Genomic DNA, 15,679 nt, shown 5'->3' with positions numbered 1-15,679 from the left:
TGGTTTTAGGATTTTCGTTTTAGTATTAAAGCTTAGTTGTGAGGGTCATTTTTATAGGGTTATTAGACACACATCAAGTTTTTGGCGCCATTGCCGGGGACACGGTTTTAGGCTCTTTGAGAGCAATCCGAGTTAGGACTTACCTTTTGTGCTACTTGTAATTATTTTTGTTTTATTTTACTTATTTGTTAGAATTGTTTAGATAATCTTATTTCTAATTATAGTTTTTATGCGACAGACTCGATCTCGTGGACCACCCGACACTGAGGCATTCCCCGAGTCAGAGAGAGAGAGAGAGTTTCGTGAGAGACATCGTCCCGTTTCACCCTCGTCCACTTCTTCATCCGTTGACCCCGACGATAGGGATAGGATCATGGGCGACATTCCACCGAGGAGGACAGTTGCGGACCAGGCCCGACCGGCCAATGCTGGCGCGAGATCCAGCATCGCACCACCCGCCATTGGAGTTGCTACGAACAGGCAGATCCCGTCGAACATTCTAAATACCATTGCTCATTCTGCTCAGTTTCATGGGTTGCTTCATGAGAACCCGCACTCTCATCTCACCCGCATCGTGCGTATCTGCGACACTTTCCATCTTGCGAGCGTTTCCGAAGACGCCGTTAAGCTCCGCGTCTTTCCGTTTTCACTCGCTGATCAAGCAAGTTTGTGGCTTGAGTCCCTCCCACAGGGCTCTATAGCTACTTGGGCTGCCATGCAGACCCAATTTCTTGAAAAATACGATCCTCCGGCTAAGGCCGCTCGTTTGCGTAACCTAATTCATTCTTTTCAGGATGGAGGACACCGAGAGTTTTTACTAGACCTGGGAGCGATTCAAGAATCTATTAGCGTTGTGCCCGAACCACGGCTTGCAAGATTGGGCGGTCGTCGAGAAATTTTATAATGGAGTGACGTACGCGACGTAGAGTATGCTCGAAACGGCGGCGGGAGGAAATCTGTTGACGACTAAGGACCCTGATGAGTGTATCGCTTTATTCAATGGGCTAGCTATGAGTGGATACCAGAGACCACCCGCCAGAGGAGGAAAGACCGTCGATTCCATCTCACGAGGCATGCATTCGGTGGACACGACCACCGCACTGACGGCACAGGTCGAGGCGTTGGCGAAGATGGTGAAGGATATGCAGACGAAGAGCAAGTTGTGTGAGATCTGCAGAGGGGGGCATGATACCGTTCAGTGCCCAGTCAGTTCGCAGGAGGAGGCCGTAGACTTCATTGGAAATCCAAACCGAAATCCAAATTCTTTCAATTCTTATAATTCGGGATGGAGAGGCAATCAGAACTCCAACTGGAGGAGCGGCAACCAGCCCGGGTTTCAGCAACGCCAGAGTTTATTTCAGGATGCCGATGAGGGAGTGAGCAGTGGGGAGAAGAAGCCCACTTTGGAGGAGATGATGGCGCAACAGACACAGATGTTGTCGCAGCTTATGACACGTGAGGATTCCCGACACAAGGAGACGCAGGAGAAGCTTCGAGAGCACGAGCAGTTCATGAGGAATCAAGGAGCGTCGATTCAGAGTCTCGAGCGGCAGATGGGGGAGATAGCTAGTCGATTGAACGAGAGGCCGCAGGGTTCACTACCGAGTAACACCGAGCAGAACCCGAAGGGATTCGCTAAAGCTGTGACAACGAGGAGCGGTGCAGGGGCACGAGATGAGCCCGGTATTCAGCAGAGGTCTAGAAGAGGAGTCGTCGAGGAGCCTGCAGTAGTTCTAGAGGAGCAGGTGGATGAGGAGATTTAGATGGAGTCTCCACCGGCCCAGGTGCATCAGAGGAGCAACCCAGGGAGTTCAGCACAGGCCGAGAGACAGCAGCTACCGAGTGAGCCGCCAAGAGTCTACAAGCCCAGAGTACCATACCCCGGGAGACTCCGCAGAGACAGAGATGAGGAGCAGAATTCCAAATTTCTTGATCTTTTGAAGCAGCTTCACCTTAACATTCCATTCCTTGAGGCACTGACTCAGATGCCTAAACACGCGAAGTTCATCAAGGATATCCTTTCAAATAAGGAGAAGCTTGCTGAGGTCGCTTCCATCCCATTGAGTGCTAGTTGTTCTGCTGTCTTACAGAGGAAATTACCATAAAAAAAGGCCGATCCAGGGAGTTTCACGATTCCCTGCATCTTGAGTGATGATACGGTTATTCATACGCTGGCCGATCTTGATTCTAGTATTAATCTCATGCCGTACTCCGTGTATCGCAAGCTGGGTCTAGGCGAACCGAGGCCTACCAGGATGAGTATCCAGCTTGCTGATCGTTCTGTGAAATACCCTCGAGGGGTGGTCGAGAACATGCTGGTTCGTGTCGACAAGTTCATCTTCCCGGTGGACTTTGTCATTATGGACATGAACGACAATGATAGCGTACCACTGATTTTAGGCCGACCATTCCTTGACACTGCACAGGCGTTGACCCGAAGGGCATAACCAAAAATTCGAAATGTTCATTTCGAGTACGGAAAGCGGTTTTTGGAATGTCTTCTTCGCGAACACGCAATTGATGATAACCTGATCGAAGATCGATTTTGGAGAAGCAAGTTGCGCCTTGAAGTTGGTCGAATAGGTTGTCGATTCATGGCAAGGGATAACGATTTTTAATGGTGAGTTTGTTAAGTTCCCTATAATCGATGCACATACGAAATGAACCATCCTTCTTTTTCACGAAGAGAACAGGAGCGCCCCAAGGAGAAGAGCTAGGACGAATGAAACCTTTATTGGAAAGTTCTTCGAGTTGGTTCGATAATTTTTGCATTTCTGACAGGGCTAAACGGTAAGGAGCCTTGGCCACAGGCATCGCACCGGGCACAAGATCGATTCGAAATTCAATCGGACGAACGGGTGGAAGACCGGTGACATCGCCGGGAAAGACATCGAGGAAATCACGAACAATAGAAATATCTTGGATTTTCCTTTCCTTTTTGTCTTTTGTCGCCAAGAGAGCTAGGAGCGGAGCATACATTTTGCGTAAGTATTTTTGCGATTGAGAGCACGACATGAGATTAAGCCTTCTCGAAGTAGCTTTTCCGAAGACCTTAAGGATTTTACCGTTGACAAGCGGAATGCTAATGAATTTATCGAAGCAAACAACTTCGGCACGGTGCAAAGAAAACCAATCCATGCCTACTATGACATCGAAACTTCCTATTTGCATCAGGATGAGATCGATGGAGAATTTATGGTTAGCAAGAACGAGAGTACAATCGCGGATGACGAAATTTATGGTGATGGAGTTCCCATTGGCGACTTCAATAGAAAACGATCGGGAAAGCTTGGTTCGAGACACGGCAATTTTCGACTCAAATTTCAGAGAAATGAAACTTCTATCGGCACCCGTATCAAATAAAATGGAAGCTAAATGTTGGTTCACTAAAAACATACCGTTCACAACATCGTTTGCCACTTGAGCTTGATTAACATTAATCATGAAAGCTCGTCCTTGATTTCCTTGGTTGACTTGAGGTGCTTGCGGTGGTGGAGGAGGTGGTGCTTGTATGGCTTGGATGGGTTGGATGAGTGGTGCATTGAGTTGGGAAAGTTGAGTTTGTAGGTTTGAACTTGTTAAGCTTGAGTTTGGTAGTAAGGTGCGGTCATGGTTTGGTTAGTAAGAATGAGGCGAGGACAATTGTTGCGGAAATGGTTAGGGTCACCGCAATTGTAGCAAGCTCGGGGTTGTTGAGGTTGGTTTGGTGGGTAAGGTGCATATCGGTGTTGAGTATTTTGGGGAAAAGTTCTTGGTTGGTTTGGTTGGTTAGGTTGGGTTCGTTGTGCGGATCAGCATGTGGTGTTGAGATGACCAAGTCGGTTACAAATGGTACAATGGCGACAAGGCATGTTTGGTGGGTGATGGAGTTGGCAAATGTTGCATAGTGGGGTGGTACCGGTATAGGGTTTTCGGGTTTGGGGTGGAATTTGGGTTTGTTGTTGAGGTTGGGGTTGGGTAACTGCATAGTTTCGGTAGTTGGTTTTGGGTTTCTTGTTGTTGTTATTGTTGTGACGGGAAGAGTTGGAGTAGTTAATGGCTTGTGATGCAGGTTCAACCTTGGCTTGTGGTGCGGGCTAGGGTTTGGCTTTTTCGTTTGGTTTCTTGAGGGTTAGGGTACCCGCTTTCACATGATTCTCCGATAACGCACCGGCTAGAGTAATGGCATCCTCAAGATTCACGGGTTTGCTACTCATGACTGAGTCCCGGATTCGCATAGGTAAACCCCCAATGTATTTGTCAAGCTCACGCTCAGCCGGGGTAACCAAATGAAGGACGAGAATGCTCAACTCGTGGAAACGGAGTGAGTAAGCGGCGTTATCACCACTATCTTGCTTGAGGTTCCAAAATTCCTCTTCAAGCTTTTGAAGTTCGTGTTTGGGACAAAACTTCTTCATCATGAGTGCCTTGAGGTCGGACCATGGAAGAGCCATAGCCGTTTCCGACCCTTGGAGATGCATGACACTACCCCACCATGTTAGAGCAGTTTTTCTAAACATGCTTGAAGCGAAATTTGTCTTTTTCGCTTCGGGGCACTCGCTATATCTAAACACATTCTCCATAGACTCGAACCATTGCAACAAGGTAGTCGCACAGTTCGTACCCCATAATTCGGTTGGGTTGGCACTAGTAATTTGCTTATATGGGTAGGATACGGGTTTGGGTTCAACGGGTGCAACAACGGGTGGAGGAGGTTGGGTAGCTTGGATTTGAGTTACAAGTTCGGGAATCACAGCGGCCATTTGCTTGACGATAAAAGCAGCCATACGTCGGTTGGTGTTCTTGCGCGGTCTTAGTGGAGGCATGCTAAAAGATTATAAAGAAATGGAATAAGTTTTAGGTAAAAAGAAATGGATATGAGAGTGTATAAAATAAGAATAAGGTGAAGTTAAATTTTCTTTTTGATTGTAAATCCTAGAGTTAATGAGGAGTAGATGTTAGTGTTAGATAAAATATAAATATTTGTATATAAACAACTGTTGATACATGATGTCAGTAGTTCAGTGTCAAGTGTCTGTAATCGAGTTTGTTAGATTTGTGTTTTTGTATGTAAGCGAAGTTAGCTCACAAGTTCGCTGATACAGGCGAACTTGTGAACTAAGCGAAGTTAGTGACAACTTCGCCTGAACATGCCAGGCGAAGTTGTCGTGATATATATGTCCTAGGTTACGGCTTAGAGAAAGAGGATTCAATCAGTGTATTCAGTTTACGTGTAACGAGTCCAGTATTAGTGATAGATATCACGTGTTTTCCGGTTGCAATATAACGTGTTTGTGTTTATTGTAACGTGTGTTTAATCGTATCGTCTTCTACGCTCGTAACGTCTTACGTAGGGATTCCACACCTACGTAGAACGAGTCGTGATATATATGTCCTAGGTTACGGCTTAGAGAGAGAGGATTCAATCAGTGTATTCAGTTTACGTGTAACGAGTCCAGTATTAGTGATAGATATCACGTGTTTTCCGGTTGCAATATAACGTGTTTGTGTTTATTGTAACATGTGTTTAATCGTATCGTCTTTTACGCTTGTAACGTCTTACGTAGGGATTCCGCACCTACGTAGAACGAGATATCTCGTGTAGATCCGGCTGGGAACCTACAATTGGTATCAGAGCCTTAGGCTCTTATGCTATGGTTCGAGATCTGCGTTTTGGTGTTTCTGGCAAGTTTCTGATGCGTTTCTGGCCTATCAGCGCCGCAGGCGAAGTTATGTGGTTCAGGCGAAGTTGTCGCTTAAATTTTAGGGTTTAGGCGAAGATATAAGGTAAGCGAAGTTATTCACAACTTCGCCTACCTCACAAGTTCGCTTATCACAGGCGAAGTTATCTGCCAGGCGAAGTTAAGGAGGGGCGAAGTTGACTTTTAGGCGAAGTTGACTTCAGGCGAAGATAAAAAAAAAAAAAAGTGTTTGGAGTTTTCGTCTGTATGGCCAGGTGTACACGATTATTGTGAGACCGAAGACGTTGTTCGTTCAACGAGTGAAACTTGTTATCTCTTGGTCTTACGTGTGAACAAATACGTGTCAACTCTGGATTTGGAGTTGAGGTTGTGAATGGGATATTGATTGAAACTGGATATTGACACATATTTGGGTGTTTGTGGGCAATGAAATAGTTGTTGTTCGAGGTTGACCAACTGAAGAAAGTCAAATTGAACTGAAGGTTTTCGTCATTACTGGATTGCGGTCAGAGCATATTATTTATGTTATTTTCAAGGCGTTCGAGAATTGGATCCTGAAACGTGATGCTTATTTATTAAAGTGAAAATTCTGGAACAAGTTGGATTTAATCGGGAATTAAAGTGTTTATGTTCTTGATTGTTATCCCTGGTGATTGAAGATGCTTCGGATTAATTAATGGTCATGTGTGTTAGATTCTGTCAAGGTGGTTTTGTGATGAAATTGATCACTTGATGTTGAGTAGTTGAAGATTAAACCTTATCGTATGCCGACGTGTTGGTGAAGTTTTGGAGGGAGCCCAACTTCACGTGTTGGTGAAGTCAGAAGGACTCACGTGATTGGTTGAGATGATCAATTAGGCACGGGGATGCATGCATTTCAAAGACCTCAATCTATATAGACGGAGAAGCTTACACTGAAGGGGAGATCTGATATGGAAGACGCTGGGTGATTGGTAGATTTGTGAAGTTACAAGACAGTTTCAGACACGGCTGGTTGAAGAGCAAACAGAAGATCATCAGTTAAGAGGGAGTCTGTTGGTGCATGTTTTGTAACAGATGATCTTTTGTGTTTGTTAGAATAGAGAGCAACGGTCAAGGGGAGTCTGTTGGTGCATGTTTTGTGACCGTCGCTATGCAATTCTGTTCAGCATTGTGGAAGTACGAAGTTAGAGCAACTTCGCCATAGGCGAACTTGTAACAACTTCGCTATAGGCGAAGTTGTAACAACTTCTGCCATAGGCGAAGTTAGAACAACTTCGCCATAGGCGAAGTTGTAACAACTTCGCCTACAGGCCCAAGCCCGCGAAGTTTATATATATATATGTGTGTCTTGTTTAGGTTTGTGTATCCAGAAAGTTAGAGAGATTTGTGTTACAGTTCAATTGTCTAGAGAGAAACAGAGAGGGAGAGCCGTGTGGGACGGCCCGAGGTAGAGCTCACCTCGGGTCGGACGTGTTTTGGTTTATGTTCGGTATGTAACGTGGTTTCGGTTATTATATAAAAGATCTGCAGATGTGTTTATCCCGTTCGTGTGTTTGTATGAGTGTAATCGTGTTCTTCGTCTTCTACACCATAAACGAGTCTAGGAGGATTCCGCACTCCTAGACCTCGTGCGGATCTCGTATCGATCGGCGACGCCCCGGGGGGACTTACACAAGTTCTTCTCAAAACCCTAATATTTTATTTCTTTGCTGTCACCCTCTTTAAACACTCGATCACACCTTCATTTTTGCTATATTACCGACCTTTGACTTCGTTTTTCCATCGATTCAAGTACTTTCCGGGTAAGTTGTTCATTATTACTCATTACTCAATAACCCTCAACCAATTTCTAAGATTGAGGGGAATTGACGACTCAATTTGACTCCAATCCATTTAAGGGCATATTGGTCAACAAAGTTTCTAATAAAAAGTTGATGGGCCCAAGGTCTTTCATAACAAATTCACTTGCAACACTTGTTATAAGATGCACATGTAGGGCATATGAAGATGCTATGTAGAGTCCACGTGAGACTTACAATATTTAGTTATGTGAAAACTTGGTTAGAGCATTCACATCATATCATCCATTTTTAATGAAGGAAGTTTTTACAATATAGGGGGTGGTTTAGGGTGTTGCGAGTAGATGGTAGAGAAATTGTAGTGATTTTTCTGTATATTTGAAAATCTACTGTTTACTCCCCGTATTTTTTTAATATTTGTTGAAAGTGCTTGTGAGTGAAAGAAAGAGAAAATATAATAAATGTATCGAAAAATATTATTTAATTGAATAAAAGAGAGAAAAAATAGTGATTTTTATTGTAATTTTAGATTTGAAGATGGAGGAAGGAATGAGAATACTCTTACACGACAATTTGTTGTATTTGTTTAATTGTCATGCGATTACTTGGAGGAATGCGAGATCTTGATGATGCTAGTTGATGGCGTGCCATATCTTCACATAATGCAAGTACTTTATGAGGAGGCTGTGAGTGCTCTTGTGGTGTGTGGGGGGGAGGCTGTGAGGTCTCCTAGGGATATTAACCCTAGGAGATCTCACATAGGGTTGTCATGGAGCTTAATGGATTAATGTATATTCTTTAGGTATTGATATAAAGCTTTGACGTAATGCATTAAGTTGGTAAGGCTATTTGAAAGATTATCCATAGTATAATCAATGTAATCGAAATAATCATTCGTTTGGATCTATACATCATATTAATATCCGTGTTCGTTTTGATTTCACTCCACGTGTCCGTCTCAATAATTATCAATATAATTTCAATGGTAATAGTTGAAACCAGTTAACGGGAGTTTGACCTTAAGCGTTAAATTATTGGTAATTATTAACCATTAAAATCCTGTTACAGGTAGACTCCAGAGACAAATGATTTAAAAAATTAATAATAAGTTTATATACATTTTATGTAATTAAAATCCAATTTTACACTATTAGGTATATAATAATAAGTATAAATAAGAGATTCGGTGTTGCAAAGCCCCCCCCCCCCCCCCCCTCCATTGAGCCACTTTGCGTCACCTTATTGGTCTACGGTTTTTTTTCTATGTTTTAATTTTTACCGTATCAAATTTAACGAAAACCAATTGATTGCCATTTTTTTTTGTTTTAGTTATGGTACCGTAACGAACGTAAGGGAAATCAACCGAATGCCAATTTTGTTTTGTTTTAGTTCCGGTACCATAACGAATGTGACAGAAACCGACCGAATTTGCATAGACTCACTGCCTCAACGCCAAGGATCAACAACGCCTGGGTTTTACCAACATTCGAGTTTTACCAACCACGTCACCCCATTGGTTCATATCAATTTTCTATAATTTTATTTTTAATTTTTGTTCCGATACCATGTCCATAACGCATGTAACCGAAACCGACTACATTCACGTCGACTTATCACGTCAACGCTCAGGCCTGACAACACTTAGGTTTTACTACCGCCCGGAATTTACCAACCAACCCGACGTAACGCACCGAATAAAACAGTAGTTAATTATAATGGTAAGACCAAAGACAAGAAAAAGAATGCAAAGGAAATAATTTCAAATATTATTACGGGTATTTATGTTTGATTGATTATCTTAAATGCACTCTACTTTTCTATATATTCACATCGGATTTATTTTATTATATATATTTTTTTAACCTTTTTATTTTTATTATATGATTTTTTTTAAATAACAAAATATTACAATTTATAAGGATTAAATCATTAACCTTTGGTCTATACTTTAGTCATTCTGTTACCTCATCAAAGTGAGAATAACATGATTACTAGTATCTGAAATAATTAATACTCTTATATATTGTTATTAAAATCAATGTTCTTAGGTAAACTTTTTGCCTTAAAAAAGGTGTTTGTTGTTATTGTTTTATGAACTTTTGTTTTTATTTATTTATTTCAGTTATCCTTAAAATAAATTTCTTAAAGCACTTTATATATTATCATTTATGTTTTAGTTTTCAATAAAAAGTTCTTTTTTTGAATTTTATTTGTTTCAAAGAAATGTTTTGTATTGTCCTTTTGTTATTAAATCAGTCTTTTTAAAAATATTTTAGTATTATAAAAATAACTATTTAATGAATTGTATTTCTTTTGTTAATGAAAGTTGTCAATGTAAACTCACATGTAAATTAACACTGTTTCACGTACATGTGAGTTATAATGAACTAATTTAAACTAGGTTAGATCTCGTGTTACACATGAACAGAAAATATATAAAACTTCATATATATATGTGTGTGTGTGTGTGTGTATGCGCGTGTGTGTCATATACATTTTAACGAATTGTAAATGTCAGATTATCTAGTATTAATATAAGGTATCACATTGTTAATTTAATTAAAAGAACCCAACATACAAAAACAAATAGAGAACAATAACAATTTAAAATATAATTATAAGTTATGCCACATATTTCTAACTTATACAATGAAACAAAAAAATCATATTAGTTAAAACTTCATCATCTACTAAAGTCATATGTTGTAAACTATGAAACGTAAACATGTAGATGTTTTAACATAAGTTGTGTGTTATATTTTTATTGAATTTATAAAACATTTAAGAACACAACATAAAAATGCTAAACATTTGAATAAAACAATGAGATATAATTATAATTTTTATTAAACCGCACGTTTAATAAAGCAACAATATAATCCAAATCTCGTGACTTAAACCACTATTTTAATCTAAACATTCAGTCCAAATGTTCAAAAATAATTTCATAAAATCCAAAAAAAAAATAATAAAATAGCAAAGTCTCAAAAATTAAAAAAAATAACAATGAAACAATTACTTGTCTTTATTACTCAGTAAATGATTATTATAACAATTTATTTTGAAAATTTCTTCAATTTTAACTCAGGAGTTAATATTTAAAATTAATGTTTAAATTAATATGTGAAAATTATATAAATGGAAAATTGATAAGTTGGAAGCCTATGTAGACATGTTAGTTGAATGTCATGTGAAAACATTGTATTACTTTAATAGTATAGTAAGATGTATTTTAAATTGTAATCACATGCAAATACAAATTAATATTTAGCTAATTAATTCATAAATTTAATCTGTTCACTAAATGAATTAAGTGTAAAAAGAATTGAAAAAAAAAGGGAAAAATAATATAAATTATTTAGCTAAAGATCCTCCATATTTCTCAAATTTATACTTCTTATATACACTTGTTATTTACATAAAAAATCATTTAACTAAAATGTTGAGATGCTTTCTTTTCTTTTCTTTTTTTTAATTATTTTTTTAAAGTTCTTTATCGCACCCAATCGTGCAATCACATGCAGTTAATATAACATATCACATGATACGTGTGCAAATTATATACATAAACAATCACAAACATGAATATACGTATATTACGACTAAAATAATACATGTTCTTATGAGAGAGTGCGCTTTAACTGGTTTCCATATTCACAAAATATAACAATATGGGATGTAAGTAAAAGGAAAAACATTGAAGGCTATTAAATACCAATGATCAAACCATAGATAGTGCCCCAAAACGTCGTTCGAAAAATCCTACCCGCAACAAAGATAAAAGTGCAACCATGAACAAAAACAAAATAAACACCAAACAAAAAAGAATGTTCCTATGAAAGTTATAAGCGATGACTCAATCTTTTAATCTCATATATAGAAGCTCTATTCGTCATTTGCTAATCTCCAAACTGTCAAATCAAAGAATATAACATCATGCATTTCCAGGTTGGGCTTGTTGCCTACGATTTTGTAACAGTTTATACTTTTTATTAATATTTGTCGGGGTGTCGTCCCTTTCCAATAAAAATAAAAATAAAAATAAAAATAAAAATATATAGATAGAAGGTAAACATGAAAGGAGTAGCTTGAAAAAACAACTTTTCTGACGGATATGCAATTACAGATAAACATTTATATATTTTTTTTAATTTTTGTGTTTTATTTTAATCATTTACCAATACACACAGTGATCAAATAAGTTCAAGTTTCTTTAGACGGTTATGGAACCAAAGATAGAATCTCGGTCGAAGGGATGTTGAAATAACCCATTTTTTTTTGTTTATGTCTAGTAAAGAAAGCTCATGCTTTCTTCCAAAACAGCATTTAAGTTTTCCTCCTAATGAAGCCTCCATGTTCCAGTATTACAAAAGAATTTTTGAATAAAAATCGTATGATTGATCAAACCTTAATTAAAATCGGTTTTGATATTTTACTCTTTTTTTTAAAATGTCGTGTAAATATGCATGCTTTCATCTAAAAAAATCAGGTCGTTGCCCTTAACTAAATTAAAGTTTAATTTCCAAACCGATAATTTGAAGGGGCTAGCTTCACGTCTTTTAAAGAAAATCACCCTTTTTACATAGCGAACTTTTCTACTTTCTAACGTGGACCCATTTGACATAAAAAAGTGATTACATTGTTCCTTTTTTAAAAAATTCAAAGAGTTTAAATTGTGTAAATCTGTATGTTTTCACTTAAAAAAAATCAGGTTTACATCCCTTAAAATCACGTTTTCTTCTTAATTAACGACAATTCGTAGAGATCTGCTTCACTTTCACATAGTGAACATTTCTACATTTGACGGTGGACCCTCTTGAGCCTCTCTACCCTATATCGGTTCTGTCATTGCTTCAAAAATACAAGTGTAAGTTTATTTTTTGGTTAAAAAAAAAATAAAAATAAATCTGATTGCAATAAAAGCTTGAATCCTACATTAATGCAATTGCATTTCTTCAATACTATGCATTAACTCCTTTGGCTGTCATATCTTCATTTCTCCAACCTCTTCCTTTCATTCACCCTCCTCTCTCTCTCTCTTACTCTCGTATGAGTTGTTCACTTATAAATTAGGCGATCATCACTCTTTTTGCTCTTTCGAAAACAGTTTTCCATTGGCATTCGCAAATCTTTATCTCTAAGTTTCGACAAAGCAAGAACAAAAATCTAGTAAGTTTCCTTACAATCTTCTTCACTTTCTCATGTAACAGGTTGGATTCAGTACACAAACTAATGTGTTAAAACTAAAAAGATTACGGTGGTTTGGTTTCATTTATTTTGATATACATTTTCTGAAAAATTAGGGATTAAATAAGGTGTGCCCAGTGCACTTGGCTCTTGCGTTTGTGCAGGGGCCAGGGAAGGGACGGATCGCTTCACGATCTGCTGTACACAGCCTATGCGCCTGAAAATACAGACATTTTGGTTGTTAGAAATTGTCAATTCAACGAAAGTAATCAGTCACTAAAAAGTTGACTTTTCTTAAAAGAATAGAGGGTCTTCAATTAAAATTGAATATTTTGTATTTATAAGTCTATGATCTTCTCTCTCTTCTTTATTTCTGATTAATTATTTTTTATGTTTTTTAGTTTTCATAAGAAATGAGATTCGCAACAACATATATTTCATCATAACTTAATTAAATACACATATAATATAGGTTTTTTTTTTGTTTCAAGAAATTAATATACCTTTGTATCAGAAGGAGCCTTGAAAGGGAGACATGTTTCAGCCAAATAATATCTTTGAAAATCTTCATCATCAACAGCAGCATCTTGTTGACATGAGCAACAGAACACCAGAAAATAATCTTGATATGCTTAGAGAGGACGATCATGATAGCAACATTGAAGCTCTAGCTTCGGGCGACGATCAAGATCCTAATATGCATCCTAACAAAAAGAAACGTTACCATCGCCATACTCAACATCAAATACAAGAATTGGAAGCGTAAGCTTTTAATCATTTGCCCTAATCTTTTAATCATTTTGCTTATTTTTTTGTTGGTTTGACTGAGACCAAGCTAGTAAAGCTACAAATGGGACTAAATTTACAATCGATTGTAACTTTTCTTCTAAAGTGGGAGGATTTTTTAATATGTGACTTTAATGAAGTCTTTAAAAGTTTCTGTTAACTACCGAAAATGGAAGTTAGGGGCGGGTGCAACAGCTTCTGCTTGCCACCCCGAGTCCATAAAGTGTCTACAGATAAATTATTTGAGGAAAAACTAGTGAGACTATCTTTAGATTTTTCTTGATCGTTATTGTTTATATTTCATTTAGGGCTTTTAAAGAGTGCCCTCATCCAGATGATAAACAAAGGAAGGACCTTGGCCGAAGATTATCCTTAGAACCATTACAAGTCAAATTCTGGTTCCAAAACAAACGAACCCAAGTTAAGGTAACTTGCATAAAAACTAACATTTGTGGTATGAATATCGGGGCCGAGTTTATCTAAGGATGAAATATATATTTATGTGGTAGCAATGTTATATGATCCTAAGCAGTTAATGTGGAAAAATATGGGATATCGGTCAAGAAACGATATTTGAGATATCGGTTATCGCGGTGGGATATCGGTAATTTTAATATCATGTAAATTCATATACATAGCAATTTAACACTAATAATTCAATATACTCTCCCACCATTAACGAATTAACCTTTTACAACTTGCAAAAAATACCAACAACCGTAGCAATTAGAAACTGATTAAGATTTAAAACACTAACATTGCACACTAATTAAAATTGATAATTAAGACTTAAACACTAACATTGAACATTAAAAATTGATAATTAAGACTTAAAACACCGATATCAGGAATATCGGTAATATATCGGTAAATATCGCCATTATTATCGGTACCGATATTATGACCGATATTTTAATCATATTTTACTACAGGACCGATGGCCAATATATCGGCTTTATCGACCACATAGATATGATCACGAATCACCTGGGTAATTGTAACTAGTCGGTTGCAAATCAGAGCCAAGAGTTTTGTAAATTGAGGTATCAAGTGGTTAGCACACGTGAGCGATAGAAGTCGCGCATTATAAATTTCCATTTTATTTCACATGTATACAACCGTTCGTTACACTGACAATCAAACATCAATTAACTACTCAATACTTATTGTTGGCATCATGCCGACTGGAATGTAAAAGGTGGAGAAAAGAAATGAATCAAATTTTCAAGATTATATTATGTTAATTTAAAGTAAATAAATTTGGTTTATTTATTTGGTTTTAACTAAGTTAGAGTTAAGAGTAGGATTGGGTTAAATGCTAGACTAAGTAGTAGGTTATGTTGGCCTTAATTGTGTGATCAAAGTTTTTAAAAAATTAATGTGTCAGAATTAAAATTAGTTAATAGCATGTTTTAGTGTCTTATGTATTATGTAAACGAGTCAAGCAAGGGTCATAGCGTAACTATATTTAGAATTGATAAGGATGCGATGTTTACACACCAAGATAGGAAGTTATTTAGTTATTGATTAGCTTCCTTTGGCGCGCAGTTATCTCTAAACGGTGCCATCCTCAATTGTTGCATAGGTTCATGTTGTGCATATATATAGGGTCTATCAAATTGTAAACAAGTTGTACAGTCAGTTGTTCATGATACAAAATTCATTTAGTATTAAGTCCAAGTTCTTCTTTGTTCATGTTATCTTGGTCTTGGTTGGATGTTTGTTTCAGTTATCTTATTGGTCCTATAGGTAATAGTAAGACATTTATGTGTGTCAAGTTTATTAGAATTTATTATAAAAAAAAGAGTTGATTATGAGGGTTGTTAAACAAATATCAGAGTTCATATTTCTTGGTCCACTTAAAATTTATTCTGACATTTAATTGGTATCATAGCTTGGTCAAAGTAAAATAAGATTGCAGAAACAATCACCTAAACCTTTGATTGCTAAAAGCAACAAAACACAAATTGATCAAAGTAAAACCAGATTAGAAACGGGGAAGCAGTAGGCATGCTTGTCGTTGCCATGCCCGGTGTTAACAACCATGAATTACACTATATAAGCGATCAAGATGGAAAAGTTTATAGATGCCTAAGGGATTTGGGATGCCATAGAACCACTGGAAGAAGGGACAGGCGTGGACATCAAGAAATGTAAGCTTTTGATGGTCTTTATCTTCCAAGATTTACCGCAGGAAGCTTTGTTCCAAGTGGCTAAGCGTAAGAAGGCTAAGGACGTGTGGGA

The 15,679-nt window shown here is 37.7% G+C and overlaps 1 long non-coding RNA gene across 1 annotated transcript; it reads left to right on the top strand.

Annotated features, from left to right (window-relative positions):
- The first annotated feature begins 12,587 nt into the window (after positions 1-12,587).
- On the top strand, positions 12,588-13,842 carry LOC143587664 (uncharacterized). Its single transcript, XR_013144937.1, has 3 exons — positions 12,588-12,631; positions 13,164-13,411; positions 13,744-13,842. It is a non-coding gene; the product is annotated as an uncharacterized LOC143587664 (long non-coding RNA).
- The last annotated feature ends 1,837 nt before the right edge of the window (positions 13,843-15,679 follow it).

This window comes from Bidens hawaiensis, unplaced genomic scaffold, assembly GCF_021521415.1.
Source record: "Bidens hawaiensis isolate Kalapana, Puna unplaced genomic scaffold, B.hawaiensis_p1.1 tig00035826_1, whole genome shotgun sequence".
Taxonomy (NCBI): Eukaryota; Viridiplantae; Streptophyta; class Magnoliopsida; order Asterales; family Asteraceae; genus Bidens; species Bidens hawaiensis.
The sequence above is the reverse complement of the archived record's forward strand: the minus strand, read 5'-3'. Positions and strand labels throughout refer to the sequence as shown.